Below are 15,710 nucleotides of genomic sequence, written 5' to 3' on the forward strand. Positions count from 1 at the left end.
CGTTTACTGAATATGCAAATCCTTGTTACACCAAAACTTTGTTCTCTCACTGGAAAAAATACTATTTGGAACTGGGACGAACAAGCACAGTTGGAATTCAATTCTTTGAAAGAATCGCTACTTAACGCGCCAATTCTAGCTCATCCAGATCTGTCACAAGATTTCTGCCTTAGCACGGATTCTTCTAAAGTCGGTCTTGGTGCCCATTTATTTCAAGAAGCCACAGAAAATGACACTACTGTTCAGAAAACCATTGCTTTTGCTAGCCGAGTGCTAACAAAATCTGAAAAAAATTATTCCGTTACTGAATTAGAAGCTTTAGCTATCGTTTGGGCATTTAACAAATTCCGTTTCTTTCTTTCTGGTAAGCACGTAAAAGTATACAGTGATCATCGTGCATTACAATTTCTTATGTCCTCAAAATTAAATCATGACAGGTTAAAACGTTGGGCATTGTTTCTGCAAGAATTCCGCTTCACAATAGTCTACATTCCCGGCAAGGAGAACATTGTTGCGGACGCACTGTCTCGCGCACCGGCTGGGCTTGAGAAAAGTAACACAGAAGGCAACCTCGAGAAAAATTTCAGTATTCTTTACATTCAGAAAGTCGCCTTTGAAAACTTCATCACCACATCTTTAAAGGACATTGCTCATGAACAAGATAAAGATCCGATTTGGAAAGACATCAAAAGCAAATGGCATGAAAAGACACACACACAGATTCGGCATTATTATCTGGTTAGAAACAACATACTGTTCAAACGCTGCACTGTTGATGACAAGCTATGGGTACTTTGCATTCCTGACGATTTTGTTAATAAGCTCATTTGGTACATTCATTTCAGCTACGCACATTTTGGTCCACGAAAATGTTATCATATTCTTCGAACGACTTGTTATTTTAACAATATGGAAAAGAGAATTCGAAGAGTCTTGTCTATTTGTAAACTTTGTCAAAAGGCGAAACCATCTACTGTCTCACATTGTGCTCCGTTGTTTCCTATTGTTCCTTCTAAATTAAAAGAATTTGCTGCAGTTGATCTATTGGGACCCCTTGTCAGAACATCGAATGGATTTTCGTACGTTCTAGTCGCTGTTGAACTTACTTCCAAATTTGTTTCTTTCACTCCGTTACGTAAAGCCACTGGACGATCTGTATCAAACGCCTTTGTTAAAAATTTCTTACGTGAAGTTGGCCACGTTGCTAAAGTCATTTCAGATAACGGACCGCAATTCAGATCTGCTGTTTGGTCTCGCATGCTTCGCAACCATAAAATCAAACCTGTTTTTATTTCATTGTACTCACCACATTGTAACCCCTCCGAACGGATTATGAAAGAAATCAATAAGCTTTGCAGACTTTATTGTCACAGAAAGCATCAGCATTGGGACAGATATTTACACTTATTTCAAAACGTGCTGAATGAAATGCCTCATGACTCCACTGCCTTACCACCTACTCTTGTGCTGAAGAATAAAAAACCACCGAACAGAATCAGAGAACTTGTACCTTTCCCGAATACACGTAAACTTCGACACAAAGACATAATTGATTTGGCTCTTAAAAATATAAAATCTGCAGCAGACAAAAGGAGAAAACTACACGGAAAAGCAAATGCAAAGAAATTGTATATGGGTCAGAAAGTTCTCATTAAAGCTCATTCATTGTCACATAAGAAGAAACACTTGAGCCACAAATTCTTTCTAGTTTACGATGGACCTTACAGAATCCGACGTATACCACATGATAATTGCGTTGAAGTTGAAACTCTGCGTACTAGGAAGAGTAAAGGTTTACACCACATTTCACATGTAAAACCGTTTATTGAAAGATAATCTGCTTTTTTTTTAATGCAACATTTTGGTTTACTTGCAAATACATTATGGATTCAAGGTGGTTTCTGAGAGATACCAGATGATACAGTGGTTAGTTTATGTGACAGCTACACGATGTTATCACGACGCTACTAATGAGTGACAGTTTACAATGTTGCTTTTGAGGTGTTTCTGTTTTATATTTGCACAGTTTTCTGAATTCTTCTGGAAAGTAAAACATGTTTTAGTAGTAACTTTTGTGGTATAGCAACAATGAGGCAGCCATTTCCGTAGCACAACAATACGTTACAGCACAGTACTTTCTTCATCACAACAATAAGCGTGATAACTAAGATATCTATACGCAAAGCATTTCACTTTTGTGTATCATCAGGTAAGTACATTGACTTCTGCAGAACTTAGCTTTCAGAGGACAATAACTATGACACTTCCACAGAGATTATCTTACAACAAGACGCACAGTTTAGCGCTACAGGACACGCATTTGAGTGATTAATTTTGTACTTAAAACATTTATTTTTAAAGATTTTTGAATTACAAAGAAAGTTTTCCGAGATACATTTCATTCCATTGATGTAATTTGTAACACCTGAGGGTATAATTACATTTATCCTCAGGGGGGTACACGTTTACTTTGTGTACCATGTGTTTGGCACGCACAAGGAGCCCTAGCTAATATGGTATTTGCTTATACAACTTTACACATCGGTACCATATTTCTCCAACACAGTATTACACAGCTATCAGATCATTTAACTGAGAGAGACAAACATTTTTTTTACTACGTCAGTGACAGATGTTTACGTAATTACACAGTTGAATAACTTCATACGTATGAAATTGTATTTTGTCTGTACTTTGTAAACTGTTCATATTTTTTCGGAACCATTGTGATACTATGTGAGCTTTGAATGATGTGTTTGGTATGGAATCATGATTTTAAAGTACGTTTGAGGCAGATGACACTTTTGAAATGAGCAGAGAATCTTTTTTTAGGTTTTGAAACTATTGGAGGAAGCTACGACGATTTTGAGATTTGACTGAGGTGTTATGATGTTATTTTTACGACGACGATGTGTATTATGTTGTTGAGGTATGTTTATGATTAATAAGCTAATGTTATATGAAGAATTTGATTATGCTATGTATCTAATGATGAAGTATTGAAGAAGCGTCGACGAATTTGTATATGTGTAATAAGGTAAGGAGTAATGAGTAGCGGTTAGGAACTCTGCCTTGTGAAGACGTATGTTGGAAACCGAGAATCGTACTTTTAGAATTATGAAATGTGTGTAAATGCGTGAATGTATCACAATGCCGACGAAAATTTTTTGGACACTGTTATATTCATGGGATTTTGTTTTTACAGGTTTGCAACGCTAATTCTTGACCTGTGAAATATTTTTATTTAAGACTGCCATTGTAGCGGAAACTGCTGTCGTAAATATTTCCGTACGAAAGTTAAGTGACCACCTGCACGTAATACGTCGTGGGCACACAGCTGTGTCAGACACCTGGGCGACAGCCGCCCGAACAAAAAAAAGCCATTAGCCTTCCAGCGGCACAGGTAGAAGAAAAAAGAGGCCATTATAATCGCTATTGACGTTCCTTTGTAGAAAGCATCGCAACATTTCACGGCTATTGTCGTGCTAGTTGAGAGAAATGCCATATGGCGACAGAAATGCCTAATGAAATGACGAGAAATATTTTTACATCTGCACACCTGATTACGACAAGCATCTTTCTACGAGAGTTAACTTATGAAATGCCACATGACTATTGAACGATGTTCTTATGCTTTGCTTTGTACATAGTTGCTTATTTCATTTGATATCTAGTTTCTAGCTGCACTGCTGCATTGGTTCAAATATAATTTTATAGATGTACTAATATAAATATTTTCTGTCTACAGATCGAGTTAATAATAATTTTTGTCAAAAAAAAAAAGGGAAAAAAGGGAGTGAATGGTAATATTTTTTTTACAATAAGTTGTTGTGGTGCACCACTTTAATTACATAGTCATTAAGATGTGAATATACATTTCCCTTATCTGCATTGTTGTCTTTACTGTAATATTTTTCTGCTTGAGCTATGTCATGTTTAGGTATAAGTTGCTGCTGTTTGCCAGGCATAGTGTTATTGAATTTGACTTTGTATTATTCTGTAAAGCCAGTTTTACTAATGATTTCTTGTTATTATTTGCTGCTCATTGCCTTAGATTAGATGTAATATTACAATTGCTTTGCTAATTTCTTAATGCTGCTTGCTTCGCAAATCTGCGTTTTTTTTATTGCTGTTTATATTAATTGTTTTATGTGATGCTGCATTGCCTCGTCCATTAGTTTAGCATCTGAGCTCAGTAGATTTAAGTTAGCTTAAGAGGGGTAGACTATATAAGAAACAGATTTGGCAAAAATGAGTATTGTGCACTAAGAAATAATTATTTCGAAAGAAATATGAACAGAGTAGAGAAAGCAGGTATAGATAGGACTTTTTGGGAATAATGATGAACGTAGGGAGATCTCCAAGAACAAAAAAGGTTTTGTTCGCAAAATACTGCAGTACCAAAAGTTACACTGAAAACGAACCCTGTCCTTTCCATTGTGTTATCCCACTATGTGTTTGTGTTCCCTTGTGTATTTATGTTTTTCCTGTATTTATATGTATATCTGATAATACTTATGTTGTAGAACTTTTCTAATACTAAGCTACATTCACTGAGGAATACTGTGATCCTCAAATATAATTTGCATTAATAATATGTTATTTTCTTTGTAAAGATGTTAGACTTTAGTAATTCTGCTCTGTTTTAATGCTCATGTGTAAAGTTGATGTTTCAAAAGCTATTCTGATCTTTTATGTATGTACTCATGTCATAATTCCTGTAACACTAACGTATATGTCTATTTCTATTCTTTTGTAAAGCCTGTTTTACTACAAATGTTATCTGTATTGTTATGTTCTGTAATGATGTATTTTGTACCTTTGTTATTTTGTTCTTATGTTGTAAATTTATAATTGTATAGACACCAGTTCTTCAAATTAAGTATATTTTGACTGCACACGTTTCTGTTGGTCATAGCATATGCACAATATGTGAGCAGTAGGGAGTGATAGTGTTTGCACGTGTGTTAATAATTCAGCAAGGGACTGGATAACAGCATTGCTTGTTCTAAGGATAATTCCAACAACTTTGTGAGTGCACAAGTGGTGGTTATGGACTTGTTATATTATCCGCAAGACTCTTCAATGGTGATTGTGTACCTTGTAACATTATGTGATTGCCTTATCATTTTAAATCATTCATTAATCGAGCAGTCGCTCGGCAACAGCTACAGTTAGCAAATAATGTTGCGAAAATGTAAAAGGTGAACGACCTGTGATGTAACTTGTTATTGTCGAAGCGCCGTCAGAGATGCTGTGAGTTATTGACTTTGAAAACCGCGGTGCGAAAAACGGACAGAAGAAGAACATTTTTACACATTTTGTTTAGATGTACGAGATATTCTCGATGAACAGTTACTCATTCTTTTGTTGTCTCCTGTAATTTGTGTCGGACGCGCATGTCTTGCCGCCATATTATTATTGTCAAAATTAATATTGTTCTAGTGTAAAGTAAATGTGTAATACTAAAAGTGCCTAGCAGTAGATTTATTGTGCGACGTGTATGTGAAAACGTCAAAGGAATTGTTTTCATTAAGAGAAGTGCCAGTCAAAACGGCATCCATGTTAAATCCTTCATTGCAGTGTAAGTTCGTCTATTAATTGCCATAAATTCAGAGTTAAATGGAACTGGTGTATGGACTATTCATTTACTACAGAATCTATGTCTCACTTCTTCATGAAATTATTTAATTTTCTATATGTTTCTGCCAAATAGAGAGTTCACAGTCACGAATTCTTTCGTCGAGTTCGGACGGAAGTTGCATGCGGCGAAATATTTTCTCCGCGCCATGTTCTACTGGTAAATGCATGATAAACTACGGTCCCTTAGGAAATTCATGTTGAGCTATCCAAAATAATTATATTTTGAATAGGCATTTACTCTCCTCTGCAATGCAACTTCCGACTGATCAGACGATCCAACAAGAAACAGCCGCAGACGGTCGGCGTTCGCAAATATGTTTCCACCGCTGATTATAGCTATATGTTACAGCACAAAAGTAACATATTGTTATAATTAGAGACTACGAACGGGAACATTTATAACTGTATGTTTATGTATACACTTTACGTAAACATATCGTTATAATTGGCGCCCGAACAGGGACCCGAATTAAAAAAAAACTTAAAGGAATAAAAATTTATGTAAGATAGGCATTGTGGAAATATTCATAAATAATTGTAGCTAATCTTGTGCTTTTTATTTGTTACATGACATCAAACGCCATCCAATAAAATTTCCATTGAGCGAAAGAAACGAGATATTCAGAATAAATTACGGAAGAGAGATTTTTTTTTGGAACAGAATTTGTGCGAAAATCTAGTTACAACTCCCAAGGCAGTCATCAACAACGTAAGTTAAAATTTTGTTAGCCGTAGCCAAGCTTCCTTGATTTCAGCCGACATTAATCAATTTGTGACGATCTTTATTAGTTGCAGTAAAATTTGCTTTGAATTCAGTAGATTGCATTTAGTAGATTAGTAATTTCTTCAAGTATTGTTTAAATTCCATTGTTGTGTATTGCATATCATTTGTTTTTAAATGTCCGCTGCCTGTTCACGGAGCTGACCAGCCTTAGTTTTCATTTATTTTGACCAGTGTGCAGCCATACTTTCTTTACGGTCCAGAATAGTCTCTTGTTCTCGTGACGTGCATCTCCCGACATTCCGATCTTGTGACGTAGCAGTGACAACCGACTCGCAACCGATAAATTACATCTCTGTCGACAGCTGACACCCGTAGCTCAAACGAACTTCATTGACTTACTGTTTGTAAATAAGTGAGCTATGGCAGACGATAAAATGTCATCACTAGATTCAGATGAACAGAATGAAACGAGTGAAGTGTCGCGTCGCTTACGGTCCCGCACGATAATTAGTAGGGCTGAGACACCAATTGGATCAATTGTAGAAAGTGAAGTGGGAAATCTTACGGACTTTGGTGCCTCACACCATAATGTTACCGGTACTGAACTAGACAATGCCAGCATAGTTTCTGCCACTAGTAGTCGTAGCCATATACCGGTTACAAGGGAGGCAGGTGAAAGCAATTCAGGGGTAGTGACAGACGATGTATTCAAACAGCTACTGAGTCAAATAAGTCAAATGATGCAGGACGGAAATAGCCAACTGAAAGAGGAAAATCGCCAAATGGTGAATTCCATTAAAAATGATTTGAAAGAGGAAAATCGCCAAATGGTGAATTCCATTAAAAATGATTTGAAAGACGAAAATAGACAAATGTTAGCCTCACTTGAAGATGATTTGAAATACGAAAATAGACAAATGTTAGCCTCACTTGAAGATAAACTTTCTACAGTAAGCGAAGAAATAAAAACTGTTAGAGAAAACGTAGCCAAAGAAGTAGCAAAGCAAGTTAAGGATGCTGTTTCTCAAATGCGAAGTGGAATAATTATCGAACTGAATGACACTTTAGCTACCATGCAAAGCGAGACAGCTGACATCCGAAACGCAACCAAGAATCTTGACTCCACCGTAACCACGGTTAATCACAGATTAGACAGAGTAACTACGCAGGTAGAAAAACTAACTGACGGAATGTCAAATTTGACTCTGGAAACGGAAACGAAAGTAAAGGAGAGACTAGATAGTCATGAGAGAGAATTTAGAGAAAAGTATGAGAACTGGATTGCTGGAAAGGACAAATTTGTCGAAGATAAAATTAACAAAGACCTAGTAGAGACGGTGAAAGCAACCACTCTTGGTATCTTGTCAGCTCCTGGAAGCTCCGGAGATACCGTTATGTCTGAACTCGGTAGCATTAGGCGTACCCTTCAGCAAGAATTACCAAATTGGAAGCAAGAGGTAACGGAACAGCTAAATATCCTGAAGGCACAAGTGAGTAGTAGTTCCCGAATACAGAGACCGAATTATCCTAACTCTTTAGCCTCAGAGGAAGAAGATGAATTATTTCGGCAATTCCGAATACCTGTTGTATCTAATGAACACACTTCACCACCACATATTCCAGTTAGTCAACGAAACCAAGAATCTGACTCATTAGTAAAAATGATGAAGGAAGAAAGCATGATAAAGCATCGAGTTTTTGAAACCTTTAACCCGGAAAAACGAAATATCCACCCAATTGTCTTTCTTCGTGGATTCTCCGGCATTTTTCCAAATTCGTGGACTGATAGACAGCGTATCCAATTTGTTACCGGATATATAGGTGGCGAATCGGCAATATGGGGAACAGAAATGGTTGATAAGTGTCGAACATATGAGGAGTTTGAGCACTGTTTCCTCAGCAAATTTTGGAGCGAAGGTGTTCAGAAGCGCCTTCGTAAAGAAGTCTATAATGCAGAACAATTTGACCCCAGGAATAGTAGCCTGAGAATGTACTTCGAAAAATATCTTGGCAAAATTAGGTATTGGGATAACCCTATCAATAGTAAAGATGTAATTATGATTCTCAAGTCTAAATTACCCATTTCGATTCGTGAAAAGTTGATAGCCATACCAGATGATGATCCAGATACCTTTCTGTCGATATTAGATTCCCTAGACCTGATCTATGAGGACATGAGAGCTAACAAACCGCGGAATACTCCGCACAATTCTTGGCCACAACATTACGGCAGTAACGGCTATGAAAAGCCAGGGAACGATTCAAAAAATAGTAACGATTGGCAAAACGGAAATAAAGGCAATGGGTATCCGCACAAAAGGAATAGACATAATCAACACAACCGATTCAATCCCGTGTATAACACGACTGGTAACCAGTACGGCAATCAATCGTACAAGCAGAAGTTTGGAAACGGTTTCAGTCAAAAAGGTTGGCAACAGCAGAGCGGATCGCAATGGAATGCACCGTACTCGCGCAGCCAACACTCAGATTACGGGCAGCAACAAACAGCTGATAACGCCCACTCATACCAATACAACTCCGCGCCTAGTAAAAATCAAGCGCAGGGAAGGTACAGAAACACACAGTTTAACGGAAAACCACAGTGTGAAGGTGGATTTCACAGTAACAATTCCGGAAATCATAATAGTAATAAAAATCATCAGACCCCGCGAAGGCATTACAATCCCCCTGTATTTTTCGCAAACGCGGAAGACAGTAACACGTATTGGACACCAGAACAGACACAGCAACATTTTGACACGAGGTTTGTGCATAACAGTAATTTTGTTCCTCAGTGTTCTCACAATGTCAGATTGGTCGAACTTTCTAATGATGAAGGCCAATCAAAACCACACAAACAGGAAAACTAAGTTCAGCATCTGAAAGCTCCCTAAGTGATGCTCTGAGACAGAATGGGGGCTACCACTTCGACGGAGAGACAAACCATGACGTACTTGTACTGAGATACAATGACGGGATTGACATGAGACAAGAATTATTACAAGAGAAAGAGACGACTGACGGTGATGAACCGATAGATGACCAAGTGCAAGCTATGACAAAACTTCCTATAGCCGGAATTTTGACGACTGTAATCCTAGATACAGGTGCAAATATTAATGCTATGTCCTTATGTTTCTATAAGCAAATTAGTACATTGATTGAAATTCCAACATTACCCTTCCAAGGATGTTCAAGGTCAATTCAATTCCTAAGTGTAACAACACAAGTGCTAGTTTAGACGCCAGAATAAGACAAGCTCTAACAACGTTGACCACCCAAGCCAATTTACGCAAGAAGGCGTATGACAAACATATTAATAAGGTGTTAACTTATAAAGTAGGCGAAAAAGTCTTGCTAAAAACACACTTTAAACCATCGTTGCTCTTACACAAAAATCGAAAATGGCAAAGTCTTTTTGAGGGACCTTACGAGATCCTTCGTATACCGCACACAGGTTGTTATCTGATTTCTGATCCCGCAAATGGAAAAATAAAAGGGTTATACCATCACTCTGATCTTAAAAAGTATCATGCTACAGAATAAGTCAAAAGGAAAGCTTTATAATGGCAAGAGAAGGTTAGCCGCTAGTGACTAAGTGACAACTGATCTGACTTCGTTAAAAAAATGCTTAGAATAAATTACACGACAGTGAGTCTATCTTGCTATACAGCAGAGAATTTAAAATATGTTATCTTGAGCCATAATTTAAGTACAGACAAGCTGATAAATAATAAAAAACAAATTCTTGTTTAACAAAGAAAGTGATCAACTCCAAGAACTCTAGTTTTAAGATTTAGTTTTAAGGAGATAATATTTAAGAGAGAAAAATGAAATATAAAGCGAAGGATGTGCCTAACAAGCCGGCTTCTTCGATATGAAATGCTAAAGAAGTGAAAATAAAACATAGTATGTAAGAATTTTTTTTTTTAAGTTCAAGGAGCAATGATCCAGAAACGAAATTTATTTCCGTCAAGGACAAGGGTCGCTTGACAATTATTGGTTCCTGATCCCACTAAAAAGGAAAACAAATAACTAATTTCTAAGTCAGCTATGTCTAGATTAAGTTCCAATGTACATAGAAATCTGGAACAGGTTCATCTCTGCATTAAAATAACGTAATGTTTACGAAGCATGTGAGTAACTTGTAAGTACCAACATGACCACGAAAGCGCTATCCTTCAGGTAGATAAACAAAGTAGCATTAATTGTAATTGCAATACGCAGGACAGATACATTCAAAGCCATAAGTGAAATAAATACCAAGTATAAGAGCGTAAGTGGCAAGGACAAAGCAATTATGACTTAAGGTCATATATAGAGGCCAATGCAGTGTAGCGCAAGCAGGCGTCAAGGCGAGAATAAAATGACGATGAAACCGCCGGCAAAACAAAGTAGCTAGTTTGTAATTGGAGCGCGTACGCAGACGTACGGCGCAAAGGAAAATTAATTTCTAAGTCATAAGGAACAAGGAGTTGTTTGCTAGATTTCTTCTTCTATGTACTATTATATCTATGTCTTTCTTCTGAATTTGTGTAAATATCCTAACCCGCCTAAACCCGTCCCGTAGACTTGACGTCACAGATTGAGAAATGCGGTTGACGTGGAAGGCTGGTTTGGCATACGATTTTCAAAAGGAAACGCGTGAACGAAATCGGGAAAAGCTAGTTTCGAAATGTCTTTATTTTTCCTTTAAAGTCAATCCGAGACGGAAACCGAGATCGCGATAAGGAATTTGAATATTTTCTTGAATGGTGTTCTGTTCTCATGTGAGAGGGCGATCAAATGTGACTGATTGATCCTCACATCTAGTAAAAAGAGAATTTTTGTTGAAATGACAGTGATAACTTTAATGAATCTAATAAATAGAAAGAACGGTTGAAATGAATTAAAATAATAATAATTGCTAACAGATCGGAGAAACTAATGTATTGTGACTGTGAACTAAAAGCATAATTAGTCTTAGAGAAAGATGAGGAACAATGTAAAGCGAAATGTTAAAGATAGTTACCAACAAAGTAACAGAAATTGAAATGGACATGATAATCGAAGCTCTCAATTAGCAAGCTTCAAAGTGAGACAAACTATTTGATTATAAACTGTAAAAAATTGTGTACATAGTAGTGTATAAGTGAAGGCTTAAAATGGTGTGGAAGTCTGCCACAGAGACGAAGCAATGCATCGTTGTTGTAAGTAAGTGATGAAGATTAAAAGTGTTAAACGTGCAGATAGGCCGACGGACAATGATAGTCCGGTTGTGTAACCGAAGGCGGTGATGTGATTACGTGCAGTGCATCGGAAATCAAGTGTGTTAGCTGCTTTGCAAAGTGCGAGCGCTAGCCTACCTTAAAATCTTCAAAATCGGCTGGAAAATGTGGAGACAGGGATGGTTTCAATGGAGTCTCTGTCCCTGGTAATCTTCGTCCCTCCACACCAGCTCAGCAAACCACAAAAAACCACAACACCATCGACGCAACGTGTTCGCTGAACCGTGCGCGGAAAAGCTGAAGTACCGCGTGGAGGCTGGTGAGCGCCTCGAGTTGTGATTCAGCTCTAACAATCAGCGTGTGTCAACGTCCATCGACGCAACAAACGCGTTAAATTTAAAGTGATGTACTTGCACAGCACTCCCGCTACAGTTCGACGAAACGGACTTTCCATGAAAGCCGCTCCCAAAATAAAAGACTCTTATATGAGTTCACAACATATCACATACTATGCTAATGTTATATCCTGTGGATGAAATGCGAACAGCCAAACCACACGCGAATTGTGACAAAGTCAAATTCCTATGAATCCCAAGTCCTAAAATAGATTTAAGCTTAGTTTTTAGACTAATGGTTATTTATATTTTTTGTTACATGTAACGTGTGTACGTAACGTGCGAGTGAGACTCGCCCGCCAGAGCTGATGAAAAGTTTTCTACTCGGAGACCGCAAAGTAGCGATCCAACTTCTCAAGGCATAAGCTTCACCTGGAGAAGAATCAAATTTTATCTATCCTGTCAATACACAAACGATGAAAGCGTAAAAATTATAACAACTAGTGAGCAATGGAAAATGGACACGTGTGAGAAATTCCATGTGTGAGAAGTATATGTGTATAAAAATGGACACGTGTGAGAAATTCCATGTGTGAGAACTATGTGTGTATAAAAAGATGAATCCTATGTGTTTTCTTTCAGGAGCAAAGAGCCTATGAGCTCTGGACAATAACTTGAGGCCACAAAGATGGTCGGTATGAACTCTGTAAAAAAGGACTGTAATGGGTATAATGTATAATGTCCATTGTAAACTTCGTAGATTTACTGTCTTAGATTTTAAATTTTTTTGTGTATCTTTACCTTAAGAACTGACTTTGTCTATGAATGAGAGATCGCCATATTTGTGTAATCCTAATAATCAAATGACAGGAATACTGTGTTTGATCAATGTAAATCTGTAAAGTACTCAATCCCATAATGTTAACGGCGACATGTGAATCTTGGTAATCTCCTTGATTTCCAAGATTCCCATGGAAGGCAATGTAACATTATGTGATTGCCTTATCATTTTAAATCATTCATTAATCGAGCAGTCGCTCGGCAACAGCTACAGTTAGCAAATAATGTTGCGAAAATGTAAAAGGTGAACGACCTGTGATGTAACTTGTTATTGTCGAAGCGCCGTCAGAGATGCTGTGAGTTATTGACTTTGAAAACCGCGGTGCGAAAAACGGACAGAAGAAGAACATTTTTACACATTTTGTTTAGATGTACGAGATATTCTCGATGAACAGTTACTCATTCTTTTGTTGTCTCCTGTAATTTGTGTCGGACGCGCATGTCTTGCCGCCATATTATTATTGTCAAAATTAATATTGTTCTAGTGTAAAGTAAATGTGTAATACTAAAAGTGCCTAGCAGTAGATTTATTGTGCGACGTGTATGTGAAAACGTCAAAGGAATTGTTTTCATTAAGAGAAGTGCCAGTCAAAACGGCATCCATGTTAAATCCTTCATTGCAGTGTAAGTTCGTCTATTAATTGCCATAAATTCAGAGTTAAATGGAACTGGTGTATGGACTATTCATTTACTACAGAATCTATGTCTCACTTCTTCATGAAATTATTTAATTTTCTATATGTTTCTGCCAAATAGAGAGTTCACAGTCACGAATTCTTTCGTCGAGTTCGGACGGAAGTTGCATGCGGCGAAATATTTTCTCCGCGCCATATTCTACTGGTAAATGCATGATAAACTACGGTCCCTTAGGAAATTCATGTTGAGCTATCCAAAATAATTATATTTTGAATAGGCATTTACTCTCCTCTGCAATGCAACTTCCGACTGATCAGACGATCCAACAAGAAACAGCCGCAGACGGTCGGCGTTCGCAAATATGTTTCCACCGCCGATTATAGCTATATGTTACAGCACAAAAGTAACATATTGTTATAATTAGAGACTACGAACGGGAACATTTATAACTGTATGTTTATGTATACACTTTACGTAAACATATCGTTATAACCTGCACAGTCACAACAGATGGCTGCTGGCCATCTCTACAAGGACTACAGTGGGTCTGCGCCTCTGGTGGCCCACCAGTACCATTATCTCTACAAGGACTGCAGTGGGTCTGCACCTTTGATGACTCACCAATACCATTATTTCTACAAGGACTGCAGTGGGTCTGCACCTCTGGTGGCCCACCAATACCGTAATCTCTACCAGGACTACAGTGGGTCTGCTCTGTGATGACCTACCCACCAATACTCTTCAAAACTTCGACTGACTCCGCTGTGGGTTTGCTCTCTTGTGGCCCATTACCTGTCAGCATGTCGAGAGTCAGCACTGTCTTTCCGTTGGAAGGACAACGATACTTCTTCAAGACTGCATGGAAATCCACTACTTCCGTGTGCATTTTCTTTTACTGCTCAGACTTTGAGAAAAACACTGCAATGTGATGAATGATCAGGACTGTCTTTATGGACTGTGAGAAAATTTTAGCTTTTGACCAACATTGTATCAATAAGTGTGTGCATTTGATTTCTTTGTTATTGTAATTGTGAAAAAAAAATTTAACAAATATGTATTGGCCAGTGCCCAACAAAATTTGTAAAATTTTTTGTGGGGAGCATGGGGGCTATGTAAGTAGGCTGTTTAGGTTTTTTTATTGATAACGCCACCTCAGTATGAAAATCACCGGCTGTGCCGTGTGCAGTCTGTGGCTGCTTTGCATTGTTGTAATACTCAACCATTGTAGTGTTAGGCAGCTGGCTGTGAACAGCGCGTAGCGCTGGGCAGTTGGAGGTGAGCCGCCAGCAGTGGTGGATGTGGGGAGAGAGAAGGCGGAGTTTTGTAATTTGTCATGAACTGCTATATATATGATGATATCAAGGTAAATACATTCTTTGTTCTCTATTAATATCTTTCATTTGCTAACTATCCCTATCAGTAGTTAGTGCCTTCCATAGTTTGAATCTTTTATTTAGCTGGCATTAGTGGCGCTTGCTGTATTGCAGTAGTGGGAGTAACCAAGATTTTTGTGAGGTAAGTGATTTGTGAAAAGTACAGGTTAATGTTAGTCAGGGCCATTCTTTTGTAGGGAATTTTGAAAGTCAGATTGCGTTGCGCTATAAATATTGTGTGTCAGGTTAAGCACAGTCGTGTAAGAATTATTCAAAGGGGACGTTTCAGAGGGTTCATGAGTTGAGCTTCGGTATCTCATCCGTTATGGACCTTAGTACATTTCCGTATCGCATGCCGGGCGAGATGGGTCTACCTGTTCCCGCCTCTATGATAGCGCTGTGAGAGCTTCCTTGTTTTCTTTCTCTGTGTCGTCTAAGTCGTTGTGTTCATCACACCGTTGTTTGTCTCTCAGCGTCTCGTGTTGGTGGTTCAATTTCGACACGAAGTTATCTTGCGCTGTGATGTCGTCCAAGGCTCCCAGGAACGTTCCACACGTAGGTACCGTGAGTTTTCGTTTTGACAAGTGCACGCGGCATGAACCAAGTTTGCTGGAAGTTCATGATTGTCTTGTAGATACGACCAAGAGCATTTCAGAGCAGTTTCACACGGCTTACTTCGAATCTGAATCTTATGTGTTTTATGCCACATTTCTAGACTAGTTTCGGGTTGACAGGCTCCTTTTGCAGCACGTGCAAGTCACTCATCGCAATGGCGGTAATAACATGGCTATTATGACAAACGTGGAGGTAGGATTTACGATTGTTAAGGTGTTTAACCTTCCTCCCGAAGTTGATGACAGTTTCCTCAAGACCGTCCTGCTTCCATTTTGGACATACGGTGGCAACGCTTATCCATTCAATATCGTTTACAAGTTTACACCGCAGTTCG

The 15,710-nt window shown here is 38.2% G+C and overlaps 1 protein-coding gene across 1 annotated transcript in view; it reads right to left on the reverse strand.

The window, feature by feature from the left end:
• Positions 1-15,710, reverse strand: part of LOC126204227 (uncharacterized) — a 193,841-nt gene that overhangs the window by 67,766 nt on the left and 110,365 nt on the right. The gene's annotated exons all lie outside the window — the stretch shown is intronic.

The sequence above is a fragment of the Schistocerca nitens genome, chromosome 9, assembly GCF_023898315.1.
Source record: "Schistocerca nitens isolate TAMUIC-IGC-003100 chromosome 9, iqSchNite1.1, whole genome shotgun sequence".
In the NCBI taxonomy this organism is placed as follows: Eukaryota; Metazoa; Arthropoda; class Insecta; order Orthoptera; family Acrididae; genus Schistocerca; species Schistocerca nitens.